Here is a 13,778-nt window from a genome sequence, read left to right as displayed (position 1 = left end):
CCATGTGAGAGGGCAAACAGTCTCCCTCATGCTGAGAGCAGTTGCATTGAGCCAGCACGGGCTCCAGCAAGTCTCTAGAGGGCCAGAGGCTCATTCGAGACTGGAGGCTTGCCGCAGGCCGGATTGGGAGTCCCCAAGGGGTGCAAGTGGCCCCCAGGCTGGGGTTGGGGCACCCCTGCTTTAAAGCATGGCCTGTTACTTTCTACTGATGAAACTTTTGGTTTGCTAAATATCAAATAGGTGGACAAGTCTGGGTTGCGTTCATTTAACTTGCCTGTGAAGAATTAAAGCTCAATACCCTGACATTTGAGTAAATGTTGTAGCCATTTATCTTTGAGTTGAAACTCACAGATGTATTTTCATACGGAATAACTGCGCATTTGGGACAGGCCTAGGGCCCAAACCAAAAATTCCCTTGGCAATATACCAGTCACAGCAGTGATGTGCAGTCACAATAGGCAAAGCCTCACCTGTCCCAACAATTAAAAACGAAATGAACCACCTAGTACCTTTTGCTTTTCCCAAGCTGCTTCTCTCTACTGCAGCACGTAGGCACATCAACCATTTAAAGCAGCACACACAAAAACGTGGAGGGAACAAGAGAGTTGCCAGTCAGCTCAATTGCTATGGTGGCTTGCAAGGGACAAAACAGGCAGGAATGTCTGTGCAATGAGGGAGTGCTTACTTCTGTTTGTCCAGTAAGAAAAAAGATAGTGCTTGTGTCATCAGTCTCTGAGGAAGCAGCAGGCAGATTTGTCTCCAGCAGGTTAAGTTGGAATCATGGGTGTCTTCCAATTTTAAAAAAGCAGGGCAGTTGGCTAGCCAATCAAAAAGTAGTGCATTGCCTGCATAGGTAAGTTCTGGGGAGGCAGCTGGAAGAGTTGCTTCTCTTTTGTTAAAAAAAGACCAATAAAAATACAAGGAGGAGTCTGTGCAATGGACTGGTTCTCCAGAGCACCAGAAGTGACCATTTTCTTCAGGAGGCCTGTGCTGAGCTCTCCCCTGCTCCAAGTGGGGGAAGCAGAGGTGAGTTTGTTTGTTTTTTAATTATTGAGAGGGTTGGAGAGAGTGTTCCAGAGCTTTATTTCTGGAGGGAGGGGGGAGAGTGTGTTTGTTCCCAAAACTTAGGAGGAGAAGAGAAGGGGACACTGCAGGTGTGTGCCTCCCCCAGGCCTGGATTTCACTGCATGTCACTGAGTCACAACTGCTTTTCAATCCCCATGGGATTTGCAACCATATGTGCACTCCAATCCAGGGCTTTCTTTAAAGCGGAAGCTTTGCTAATCCCTCCTCCAGCACATTGCCAATAGCAGACTTCCTATATCCATGTATCCCAGGAGTGCTTGTCAGCCAAAAGAGGTGGAAGCTTCCCCCTGTGGGTTGGAGGACATTAAATGGCCTGTTCGGACCATTGACAGCAGATTCATGTGCTGTTTGTTTTCTGTGCCAGTGTGCATGCAGGGACTGACCTGCTGGCACGAAAGCAAGCTGCCAGCTACTTATTGGGATTCCCAAGCAAGTGGGCATAGGATTGTGCCCCAAAGCAGGCACCATTCCACACCCATTCGCACTTGCACTCAGACAAAAAGACAGAGAGACCACAGTTTAATCCTGTCTCATGACTTGGGCCGAAATCCTGTATACACACTTTGCTTGGAGTAAGCCCTGTTGACAGAATAGGACTTACTATGGAGTTGGCATGCATTGGTTAATCATGACAGAATCCACTCACTTATGAACTGTCCTCCCCATTTAGCATGGGGGGAGAGGAGATGAGGGGGAGGACAGGGAAGGTGTTGCTGCATCGGGTTTTCTGCCTGGACTGCCATCCTGTACACACTTTCCTGGAAATAAGCCCCACTGAAGACAACAGGACTTCTGAGTAGGATGGGGAAAATACCAACAGCAGCACTTCCCCTCCTCTCCAATGGGAAGAGGATTAAAGCATTGACAAGAGGGCTCCATTCACTCTCCCCAGCTGCATCCCAACCAGATAAGCAAAAGATCAAGAAGAAGCTGCTTTTGCTGCTGTCTCTCCTACTCGTCACAAACCAGGAGGAGAAATGGCTGTAACAGATAGCAGACTTTGGGTGCTTCCATCATGCCCTGCATTGTCTATTTGCTCCCTACCCTTTTTACTTTGCTTAACATCTTTTAGCCTGAAGAAGTGTTCTGGAGAATGCAAACTCTTGCTGACTATGTAATATTTTAGTTGGTCCCAATAAATGTTCAGTATTATCCTGCTTAGGATTTTAGATTCTTCTTCCAATGGACCAGCACAACAACCCACCATATTTGGTGCTTTCATCATGTTGGCCACTAGATGCTGCTTAAGTCCCATGTTGCCAGCATCCAACAGCAATAGTAGATCACTGTCCTTACCAAAAAGCCCACGTTTCCAAAGCTTACGGCTTCCCAGTCTCCCTGAAATCATTTTAGTTTTTGATTTCTATATGAATAGATGCAGTGAGACACTTTAAAAAATAATTTTTTATTGCTATGGGGAGGTTCCTCTACCACCTGGCAGTTTCCCATGATAGATTAGTTCTTGCTTCAGTGTTTCCTAGTGTTAAAAGCTGTACTTTTAACAGGCTACTATGTATATGCTTTTAACAATGATAAATCATTGGCGCTTACTCCTAGGTAAGTGTGGATAGAATAGCAGCCTTTGGGGTGTTTGGGGAATTTTTTTTTAACAGATCAGCAACTGCTTGGGTGGGTTAAGGAGGGTTCTTTATTAAGAACATAAGAAGAGCACTGCTGGATCAGGCCATAGGCCCATCTAGTCCAGCTTCCTGTATCTCACAGTGGCCCACCAAATGCCCCAGGAACAAGACAACAGGCACAACCTGCATCCTGGTGCCCTCCCCTGCATCTGGCAATCAGAGGCAGCTTGCCTCTAAAACCAAGAGCTTGCACATACCTACTATGACTTGTAGTAATGAACTTCTCCTCCAGAAATTTGTCCAATCCCCTCTTAAAGGCATCCAGGCAAGGTGCCATGACTACTTCTTGTGGCAAAGAGTGCCACAACCTAATTACACACTGGGTAAAGAAATATTTTCTTCTGTCTGTCCTAACTCTCCCAACACTCAGCTTTTGTGGATGTCCCCTGGTTCTGGTGTTATGTGAGAGGGAAAAGAGCGTCTCTATATCCACTCTATCCATCCCCTGCATGGGGATTGTATGTCTCAATCATGTCCCCCCTCAGGCGCCTCGTTTCTAGATTGAAGAGGCCCAAAGCTGTAGCCTTTCCTCATAGGGAGGGTGCCCCAGCCCAGTAATCATTTTGGTTGCTCTCTTTTGCACCTTTTCCATCTCCACTATACCCTTTTTTGAGCTGTGGCGACCAGGACTGGACACAATACTCCAGATGTCGCCTAACCATTGATTTGTACAACGGCATTACAATATTAGCTATCTTATTCTCAGTACCTTTCCTAATGATCCTAAGCATGGAATTAGCCTTCTTTACTGCCGCTACACATTGGGTCAACACTTTCACCGAGCTGTCCACAAGGACCCCAAGATCTCTCCCCAAGATCTCTCTCCTGATCTGTCACAGACAGATCAGAACCCATTAGCCTATACGTGAAGTTTTGATTTTTTTGCCCGAATGTGCATGACTTTACACTTACTTACATTGAAACGCATCTGTCATTTTGCTGCCCAGTTTCCCAGTTTGGAGAGATCCTTCTGGAGCTCTTCACAATCTCTTCTGGTCTTCACCACTCGGAAAAGTTTGGTATCATCTGCAAACTTGGCCACCTTGCTGCTTAGCCCGGCCTCCAGGTCATTTATGAAGAGGTTGAAAAGCACTGGTCCCAGGACAGATCCTTGGGGCATACCGCTTTTCATCTCTGTCCATTGTGAAAACTGCCCATTGACACCCACTCTCTGCTTCCTGGACCTCAACCAGTTCCTAATCCAGAAGAGGACCTGCCCTCTAATTCCCTGACTGTGGAGCTCCCTCAGCAGCCTTTGGTGAGGGACCATGTCGAACGCCTTCTGAAAGTTTAGTTATATAATGTCTACGGGTTCTCCCGCATCCACATGCCTGTTGACCTTTTCAAAGAATTCTAAAAGGTTTGTGAGGCAAGACTTACAGAAGCCATGCTGATTCTCCCTCAGCAAGGCTTGTTTGTCTATGTGTTTTAAGATTTTATCTTTGATGAGGCATTCTACCATCTTACCTGGAAGAGAAGTGAGGCTGAATGAGGCTGAATTTATTTTACATGAGACTGAATTTATTTTAAATAAATTTTTAAACATATTTCTTGTAAACTTTTAATTTACTTACTCAATTTAATTTTGTTATAAGGGGAGAGCTAAAAAAATTTTCCTGCTTGATGATGTCACTTCTGGCCATGATATCACTTGCAAGTTAATGACCACTTCTGGTGGATCCCAACAGATTGTCATTCTAAAAAGTGGGTCCTGATGCTCAAATGTTTGAGAACCACTATTCTAACCCAGTGATTCCCAAACTGTGGGTCGGGACCCACTGGATTGTGACCTGATTTTTGGTGGGTCACCAAAGGGTGATGGAAAGATCAGATAATTCATTGCCTCAAGCCCTGAGGCTATTCAAAAATCAGATACTGTAGCTGCTAATTACCCCTGCAAAGAGCTCAGCTCCTGCAGTTTGTGTGTAAATATAGGAAGATAAATGTCTGAGGGTCTTTTTTCTGGTTATTGTTACTTATAAAGAAATATTTCTTTCTTGATCTCCTTTTTTTTAAGTTTGGTAAACCTAGGTGGGTCCTGACAGAGTATCATTATAAAACGTGGGCCCGGTGCTAAAAAGTTTGAGAACCACTGTTCTAGCCTGTTAAAAAATGTGAATTTCCCATCCATCTCAAGGACAACTCAAGGACAATATACGCTCAGTATTTTTCACATTTGTTGTATTTATTACAGTATTATACTGTTAGCCTGCCCTTCCTCAAAGGAACTTAATGCTTTTCTCCCCTTCCCTTTATCCTCTTGGGAGGGGGAAAAATCCATGTGCCAAAGTACGACAATAACTTTTTTAGAGCCTGCTGAAAAATCACAGAGCTACAAACTTGTGGTTTCTCTAGGACCCTTCAACAGACAGGATGTTAGACAAAATATCAAGGGGAGGGACATGCAGAGCAGTCATGGTGGAAAGGTCCCCAAGTCTACAGGTTAAAGTGTGGTAAGATGCCAGGCAAGAGTTTATAAACAGGCTGAATTAGATTAGCCACATGGTGGTGCAAGACCATGTTATTTTGCACAGAAGACCTCTGAGATTTAACACACAGAAAGCTATTCCTTCACATTTTTGAAAATACAATATAAAAGCTAACAGGAAGGCAAAAAGGGCATGACCACCCCGAGGTTGCCCAATGAGCTTCGGGGCTGAGTGGAGAGTTCAACCCAGGCAGGGCCCCCCAACCCTAATCCTGTACGTGGCTGGCGATATGGAGAATATGAGAACGATCACCTGCGTTCCCCCCCACCCAATTGGTCCGCAGTCCAGTGTGCTGAACTATGACAACCACTGAGCCTTGGGAGGTGGGAAAAATCAATTCAATCCATTTTCAGGGAAACAAAAGGCCAAGGTTTCAAAATTAGTTCCCAGGGAATGAGCAGCGTGATGCTATCTTGGACGGTCATTCAAACATAATTTTGTGTGCATGTTTATTAAAGGAAGTTAGTGAGCAGGGCTGTTTTTTGGGGGGGGAGGTGTTGTTTACATACATTATATACAGAAACACAGCTGGTGGTTTGCCTACCAAGTTACCACTGCCAGCAGTCAGAGCCACATCCTGCTCTAACCTTCACAGGTCTTTCTGACTTTGTGGCAGTCAGGAGTGACTGAAGCTGTTCCCTCAGGCATCAGATTGGGGAGGGGTGCTGGACTATGTCCACCCATTTGTCTCCACCCCTCCCCATCCTCTTGTCCCCTGGACTGGAAATGGAAAACTCTCCTTCACACTTCCTCTTCCACTCCACCCCCTCTCATGGTGTCCAGATGTCATAACTGCAAAAGAGCACAAGGCACCCCAAAATGTAGGACATCCAAGAAAAATGCAGTACATGACAAAATAAACACTAAAAACATTCATATATTTATTCCATGTGGTTAATTTAAACATGATATTATTATTAAATTTAAAACTATATCACATACAATTTATTACATATAATTTATTACAAGAAGGGCCTGCAGGGGCCTGTCCACGGGGAAAAGGAGGATATTTAAGTTCTTTTCCAGGACACGAGGCTTAAAAAGAGGACATATCCTTGGAAAAAGAGGACACCTGGTCACCCTACCTCCTCTTCCTTTTCCAGTCTAGGAAGGAGCAGACATTAGCGCATGGTCCAATGAGTGAGGCATGGCAGAACTTGGTGCATCACTTGGTGCATCTTGGCACCAAGAGGTTGTGGGCCAGCCTGGTTCTAAAAACACTTCAGTCCAGGGGCTGGGGGTGAACCCTGGCCTTTCTTTTCTACTTTCTCTGCCCACAAAAAGGTCACTAGGAGACTGTGCACCTTGAAAGCAGGTGGGTGTAAAAATTCAGGTGTCTGCATCAACAGCAGTGGTATTTCCATCCCTTGGGAAGTCATAGCACTGACATACCTGCTAGGTGCCCAATATTGGAATGATCTGGGGCCAAGTTGATAGGGAAAGAACGTTTATTGCTTTAATTGTTTCAGAAGGAGACAGCCTTGCTTGCTATCTCAAATCTTGCTACTGTCACTTAACCTGAGGCTAATCAGATGTCCCAATATTGGGAGCTCACCAGTAGCTTTAGCGTCCCACATGTCCCACCATTACTTTGCACTTTGGAGGCAAATGCAGGATTAAGAATTATTTAATTGGAGCTTTAACAGGGCAATCAGTGCCTAGTCATTGTAATGCTGAATGTCAGATAATTTCTGCTCTGGGGAAAACATCATCTGTGTTTCACCAGTAGCATATTCTCAGCCATCTGCACTGACACCCACTTGCAAGCACATCAGAGCACACAAACATGTTTCCTGCAGTCCTCTTCCCAGAAAGCTTATTAACTCTACCAGCTTCTTCAAAGCCTCTGTTGGCAGCAAGGAGGCCTCACTAATCTGGATTTACAGCCAATGGGAGTCCAAAGGAGATGGTTCAGTTGAATTATTTAGTTGCTGCTTGGGCGATTCAGTAACATTTGGATCAGTTTCACAAGAATGACCCCTTGCTTAGTTAGTGGACTTTTGCCATGAAATGCAAATGACCTTAGAAATGCCCCCTATACAAAAAAAAAAAAAAAAATGTATTTTAAGCTCTTCAGCCTATTTAGATTTTTTAGTCTCCTCCATCCCAGGTTCATTTGCAAGTCCTGTTGTTCTGAAACACAAAAATAGTTTTGAAATTCTACTAAAATACTACAAGGATGCTGTCCTCACTTTGAGGTAGGGGCAAAACATATGTGCCACTTTATTTACATGCCTGCTGTATTCAGGTATAAATCAAGGAGCAGGGTAGCTTCTTTTAACACAAAAAGGGTTTTAGGGTTAGGGTCAACTGAATCTTCCCATTTCCTTCCCTAAGGCACTTCTCTACGTAGCTGGCTTTTTTCAGGGATCAGAGCAGACTGGGGAAAAAAGAGTTCGGGCAAGAAACCACCACAATGCAAGGGGAAGGGTTCTACAGCCTTACCATCACAACTCTGTTCATATTTAAACTTGGTTGGCAACCTTCAGTCTCGAAAGGCTATGGTATAAGCCTACAGCACTCAGTATTCCCAACGGTCTCCCATCCAAGTACTAACCAGGCCTGACCCTGCTTAGCTTCTGAGATCAGATGAGATCAGGCATGTGCAGGGTAACAGTTGCTGCATACAAAAATACTTATATGTATGGAGCAGGCATGTGAATACACAACATGTGTGAACCCTTCATTTCCAATCCACTTTTGCCTCAGAAGAGACATTTAAGGAAGATGCTCACCTCACAGTGCCGGAGATAATATGTGATTATTTTACAGCTGACTCTTAATGGTCCCAGTTTTGCCATCCCATTCATTGATAGTAAAAAGGAGCCATTTAAGAATTTTTGAGGGCAGTACCCAATGGTGGTGCTCCCCCCCCCGGTGACTGATTGGCTGTAGGAAATGCTTGGGAGAGGGGCTGTTTGGGGGACATTAAATTTGGAAATTAAAACCTCTCCAACATCACTTTGACTGGTTGTATCTATTGAGCCACTCTTGGAAAGTTAGTTTTTGAAATTTCATATAAGCAAACAGCACCATTTATATACTATTTGTAGGTGGAGGTCCCCATTTCCAGTTACTGCAGTTTATATAATCCTGACAAGACAGGTATGGTTATGGTTCAATTAAAAGAAGCTGAAATGGCAGTCTAGATCAGCAATTTTCAGATTGACTTCTATGATCTTCTCTATGGCCTTCTCTTGTGTGGTCACTTCTGACTGTCGGCAGAGGAATAAATAATAATAATAATAAACTTTATTTATACCCCGCCCTTCTCCTCAAAGGGACCCAGGGCGGCTCCAAAGGGACCAGCATCAAGAGGAAGAGAGACAGACAATTCATTACTACAGACATCTGCCCTAGAAACAGCTGCAGACCCCAGAAGAGTTTTTCAGCATTTTCAACTGCTGAGTTCCAAACTCTGTCTCCCACAGCATGCCTATGGACCTTTTGCAGCATAACAATGTGCGATGGAACACCAGTTGAAAATTGCTGGTTTAGATAGGTGGTGGTTCCCTTGGTTCTTAATTGTTTCATTTGTCAATTCACATCACAGTACAGTGATGAAGTTCTGGATAGTTAAGGCCATAGCAACAGTGAATAACAATAACGATCTACCATGATATTGTTTCTATTCATAATAAGTGTATCATGATTGAATTAGCTCTGTTATTAATGTAGAAACAGATGTTTGCTAATTTTTCCTTTATTGGTTTGATGTGACTGTTTCAGCCTTAAGCTTGAATATTTTTAAACGCAAAGATTAGAATAAAAACATAAGCACAAGCGTTGTCAGTTTATAGAAAATGTCAACATTTTTAAGCAGATGAAAAGATTATGATGTTTCATCCAGTGTTTGGAACAAATATATTGCAGCATTTAAAACACTCCAAAGAAGCCAACAGTCCTGAAAACATACGCTGAAAATATTATAGCTTTTGTGCAACTACAAGCTTTTGCACTCAAAAAGTCTATGCCAGTGGTTCTCACACATTTAGCACGGGGATCCACTTTTTAGAATGAGAATCTGTCAGGACCCACCGGAAGTGATGTCATGACTGGAAGTGACATCATCAAGCAGGACAATTTTTTACTGTACAATTCTAGGCTGCAATCCTACCCACACTTACCCAGGAGTAAGTCCCATTGACTATCATTCTTAAAAGAATATGCATAGTAGCTTGTTAAAAGTACAGGCCTGTAACATTTCCCCAAATGCAGTCACATACCATGGTAGCATCAAGTCTAAGATATTAAAAATAAAATATTGAAATGAATAGGGACCCACGTGAAATTGGCTCACGACCCACCTACTGGGCCCAACCCACAGTTTGAGAAACACTGGTCTATGCAATTCTTCACCACATCCCAAGTAAAGGTACCTTTTCAGTGACCGATATGCTGTAACCCTAGTCCAGATCAAGCACCTCTCTGTTATTATTAACCACTGGGGAACACAACTATAAGGATCCCCCTCTACTTTAACTAGAAGTTTGGAGGGTATTTAAGCTGGGAAACTGTCATGGGGCAAAGGTTTAAACACCTCCCCCCTCCACGGAAGAGTCCCAATGTAAATTGCACTCAACCTGGCAGCTGCTTTTATTAGAAAGAAGATGCTGGGAAGAACTTCAGTCATAGAACTTCCATGTTGCATGTAGCTTGGCCCTGAGAAAGGATGACTTGGCATGAGGCCAACCACACTCCCATGCAAGAGAAGGACGGTGAAGAGAAATTATCTCACTGGAGACCTTTCAGAAGTCTGGTTCTGCCATGAACCAGACAATTAAAGGAAATGAAGTTTATGTTTTCTGTCCAGTGGAGTTCATCCTTTATTCTTTAAACAGATAAGCTAGACCTTGGGTAAGCTGTCAGCCCAAAAATATATGTGCTGTTTAATAGGGAAAGCAAAATGAATGGGGAAGGGAGGGGTGTAAAACACCCCAAGAATTATCTATCTATCTATCTATCTATCTATCTATCTATCTATCTATCTATCTATCTATCTATCTATCTATCTATCTATCTATCTATCTATCTATCTGGTCACACATTCACTGATTTCTATGCAATCAACAGAGCACAAATAAAGCCTTACAGCAGCTTTTCAGTGAATTTTAGTGGTACCATTTGGGTTAAGTGCATTTGTAATTTTATTATTGCATTTGTTTTTACACTTTTCTTCTGTGCTTTTATAACTTCCATAAATTGCTTTATAGGCAAAAAAAATGGGGTACAGAAATTAAATACCTAAAACGTCAAGCAAAGTCCAAGAATTTCTTCTTTCTTTGGCGCCTTCATGCCTTCAATATTCTGCTCTTTGTGCTGGAATCGAACAGTGCAACTCTAGGCAGGTGTGCTCAGAAGCAAGACCCATTGCACTCCATGGGACTTACCCCTAGGTATGTGTGCATAGGATCACAACCTAAGGGCCCAATCATATCCAATTTTCCAGCACTTGTGCAGCCACAATGCAACCCCAAGGTAAGGGAACAAATGTTCTCATACCGTAAGGAGACTTCTGTGACTGCCTCCCCACCACAGGATGCAGTGCATGCCCCATTGGCATGGCTGCACCAGCACTGGAAAATTGGATAGGATTTGGCCTTAAGCCATTAATATTTCCTGCAGCTGAGAGCTTGGTCACTGCAGTGCCCTGGTCAGACACCATCCTGCCTGAGGAACCCAGTTGTTTCAGGACCATATTAGATGTAACACAGGAATTCTGCAATGGAAGCTCCCAGTACGTTTATTCCACACTTTGGCTCCAAAATAATCCCCCCCCCCCCCAAAAAAAAAAACTTGCAGAGGGAAAAGTTGATGAGCACAAATTTATGTTTTACGGATTGAGGAATCGTATGTTTGAATGCTTCCCTATGCAAAACAAACAAACAAAAATCCTTGCAGTTGGAAAACTAAGACCACAGAGACAGGGACCATTTTATCTGCTGTGCATGTGAGTTTTTTTGGTTTTTTTTAACTTGCATGGAACTTTTACGTGGAAGAGTTATTAAAAAAAAAAAACTTTCCTGCATTCATAAGTGATACACTCCACTCTGCCACTCCAGGATTCAACCATCTTATCTTGCTGTGAATGTGTTTAGAAAAAAGACAACTAGGAGGGGTTGTGACTGTAAGTGCAACCAGTGGCATAGCTAGAGGGGGTGCAAAGCACTAAGTTTTACGGGAAGCACCACTGCAGCGTGCAAGCAGCCCCTCCCCCTCCCCTTCAGAGCCATTCTGAGAGGTGGCAGAAAAATGGAGACATATGCCTCAATTTTGCTCCCCCTGCCTGGAATGGCTCCGAAGGGGAGGGACCACTTGCATGCTGCAGTGAAGCTCCCTGCAAAACTTAGTGCTAGGCACCCCCTCTAGCTATGCCACTGAGTGCAACCCTAAGCCTTCACTGGTGCAGTGTGAAGAACATTTATTTTTCATCTGAGAAAGTTAACAGAAGGATATTTGTCTTTGCTCAAAACTCTATCTGCTGTAGAACCAAGAAAACAAAAGCAGAGCTTCTCAAGGAGGAGTGAAAATGACCTCAGGCAATGTGTCTTTGGCTGTCTTTTGAATAATATGTTGAGAAATGAGCTGGAAGGGGTAGTGCCCTAACCTGCTGAGGCACCTTCCTATGATAGCACAAAGGACTTCAGAGGAACAACAACAACAACAACACCCTGTAAATGCTGTTATAAAATGGACACCAACCCCTGGAAGGCAGCTGGCCTCCAATTACATGAGGACACACCTGTCAAGAAATGAGCTAACAACTCACCTACCTGAGTTGCCACTGCAGGTCCGAACCCATCCTTGGTAAACATCTCTGAGGCATTTGCACATTGAGAATCAACAAAGGATGCCTTGCAAAGGCCATCCTCAACAACTGTCACTCCCACCTCCAGCTTACTTTTGGGGGGGCGGGTAGAAAGGAAAGGGCCCTTTTCGTTGTTCGCCTCTGTTTTGCTCCCACTGCCCGGAACCGCTCCGAAGAGGAGGGGCTGCCTGCATGCTGCAGTGAGGCTCCCTGCAAAACTTAGTGCTTTGCACCCCCTCTTTGCACCCCCTCTAGCTATGCCACTGCCTTGGGCCATTTTGGTTTGAGGACAAAAGTCAGGCAGGATTTTTATGTGTACAACACTGATATGATTTCACCATGCAAGCACACATCAGAACTGAATATTGCCCACTTCAATCACTTCCAGGTTAAGGACATCACTTCTGGTGGGTCCAAACAGACTGTCATTCTAAAAAGTGGATCCCATAGCTAAAAATTTTGAGCACCACTGCTCGACACCAATGTGCAAAGTATGGGGAACAAACAAGACGGTCTAGAATGGTTGCTAAGGGAAGGTGAATTCAATCTAGTAGGCATTACTGAAACCTGGTGGAATGAATGCGTGGTGGGTGCAGCAATCAAAGGGTAAACATTGAAGAAAAACTGCAAAGAAATCCATGAAGGTGAGTGGGAAAGGCCAGATGAAAGTGTATCTTAGAGCTCATTCTCACCCATGCAAAGGAAGTGGTTGATGAGGTGAAGGCAGTAGAAACCTTAGGAGAGAGTGACCATACCCTCCTGGGGTTCACGAAGTGGATTCCTGGGAAAGCTGAGTGGAGTCAGATGTGCCCTGTGGACTTTAGGAAGAATTTGGAAAGATGAAAGAAATACAGAGTAAAAATCAGTGGGCAGACACCCTCATGGAGGACGTGGTTCAGGATTGATGGGCCTGTATGACCTGTTGGTTAGTGGACCAGTCTGCCTCAGGCTGTCCATCTTTGGAGGTCTTTAAGCAGAGCTAGCCATGGAGGTTTTTAAGCTGGCTAGTCATCACTTGAGGATGTTGTATATGTTGACAGCCTGCACTGGCAGGGGGTTGAACACAATGAGTTTGTAGGTCCCTTCCAATTCTATGCTTCTATGATCATGGCAAGTTGCTATTGACAATCTTGTCCATGAATTTGTATATACCCTTTCAAAAGCCATCTGAGCAAGTGGACATCACTACATCTTGCGGCAGCAATCTTATCCACCCTTTCCTAGAAGTAAACCCCACTGAACACAAGAAGATGCACTTCTAAGTAGACCTGCATCAGACCCTGAAACAATGAACTCTTTAAATCAGTTATGCATTGTGTGAAGAAGTTCTTCCTTTGATCTGGCCTGAATCTGGAGCCAAGCAAGTTCATTGGATGGCCCTGAGTATTATGAGAGAGGGAGATAAACTCTACCCACTTTCTGCATATGGTGCACCATTTTATAAAACTCAAAGCACAATCCTGTGCCTGTCTACTAGGGATGGGAACTTGGCACCATGGCAAGACTCGAGTCGAGTCCCAAGTCTCTGCTCCCCCTGCAACTCGACTCATGTACAAATCTTAACAGGTACCCTTTACTGATTTGCCCTCTGAAATTCCCAAGTCATTTGGATTCGAGTCAGTGTCTTTTAGGTCAGACACACCATGGTCAGGCATGCCATGACACGGACCAAAAGGGACTGGGAGATGACTGAGCTTAGCAAGGTAGGAGGAGGCGGGAGAGGACAGAAGTGGGGAGAAGAGTCAAGGGGAAAAG

The sequence above is a fragment of the Tiliqua scincoides genome, chromosome 3 (genome assembly GCF_035046505.1).
Source record: "Tiliqua scincoides isolate rTilSci1 chromosome 3, rTilSci1.hap2, whole genome shotgun sequence".
NCBI lineage: Eukaryota > Metazoa > Chordata > Lepidosauria > Squamata > Scincidae > Tiliqua > Tiliqua scincoides.
Note: the sequence above shows the minus strand (reverse complement) of the source record.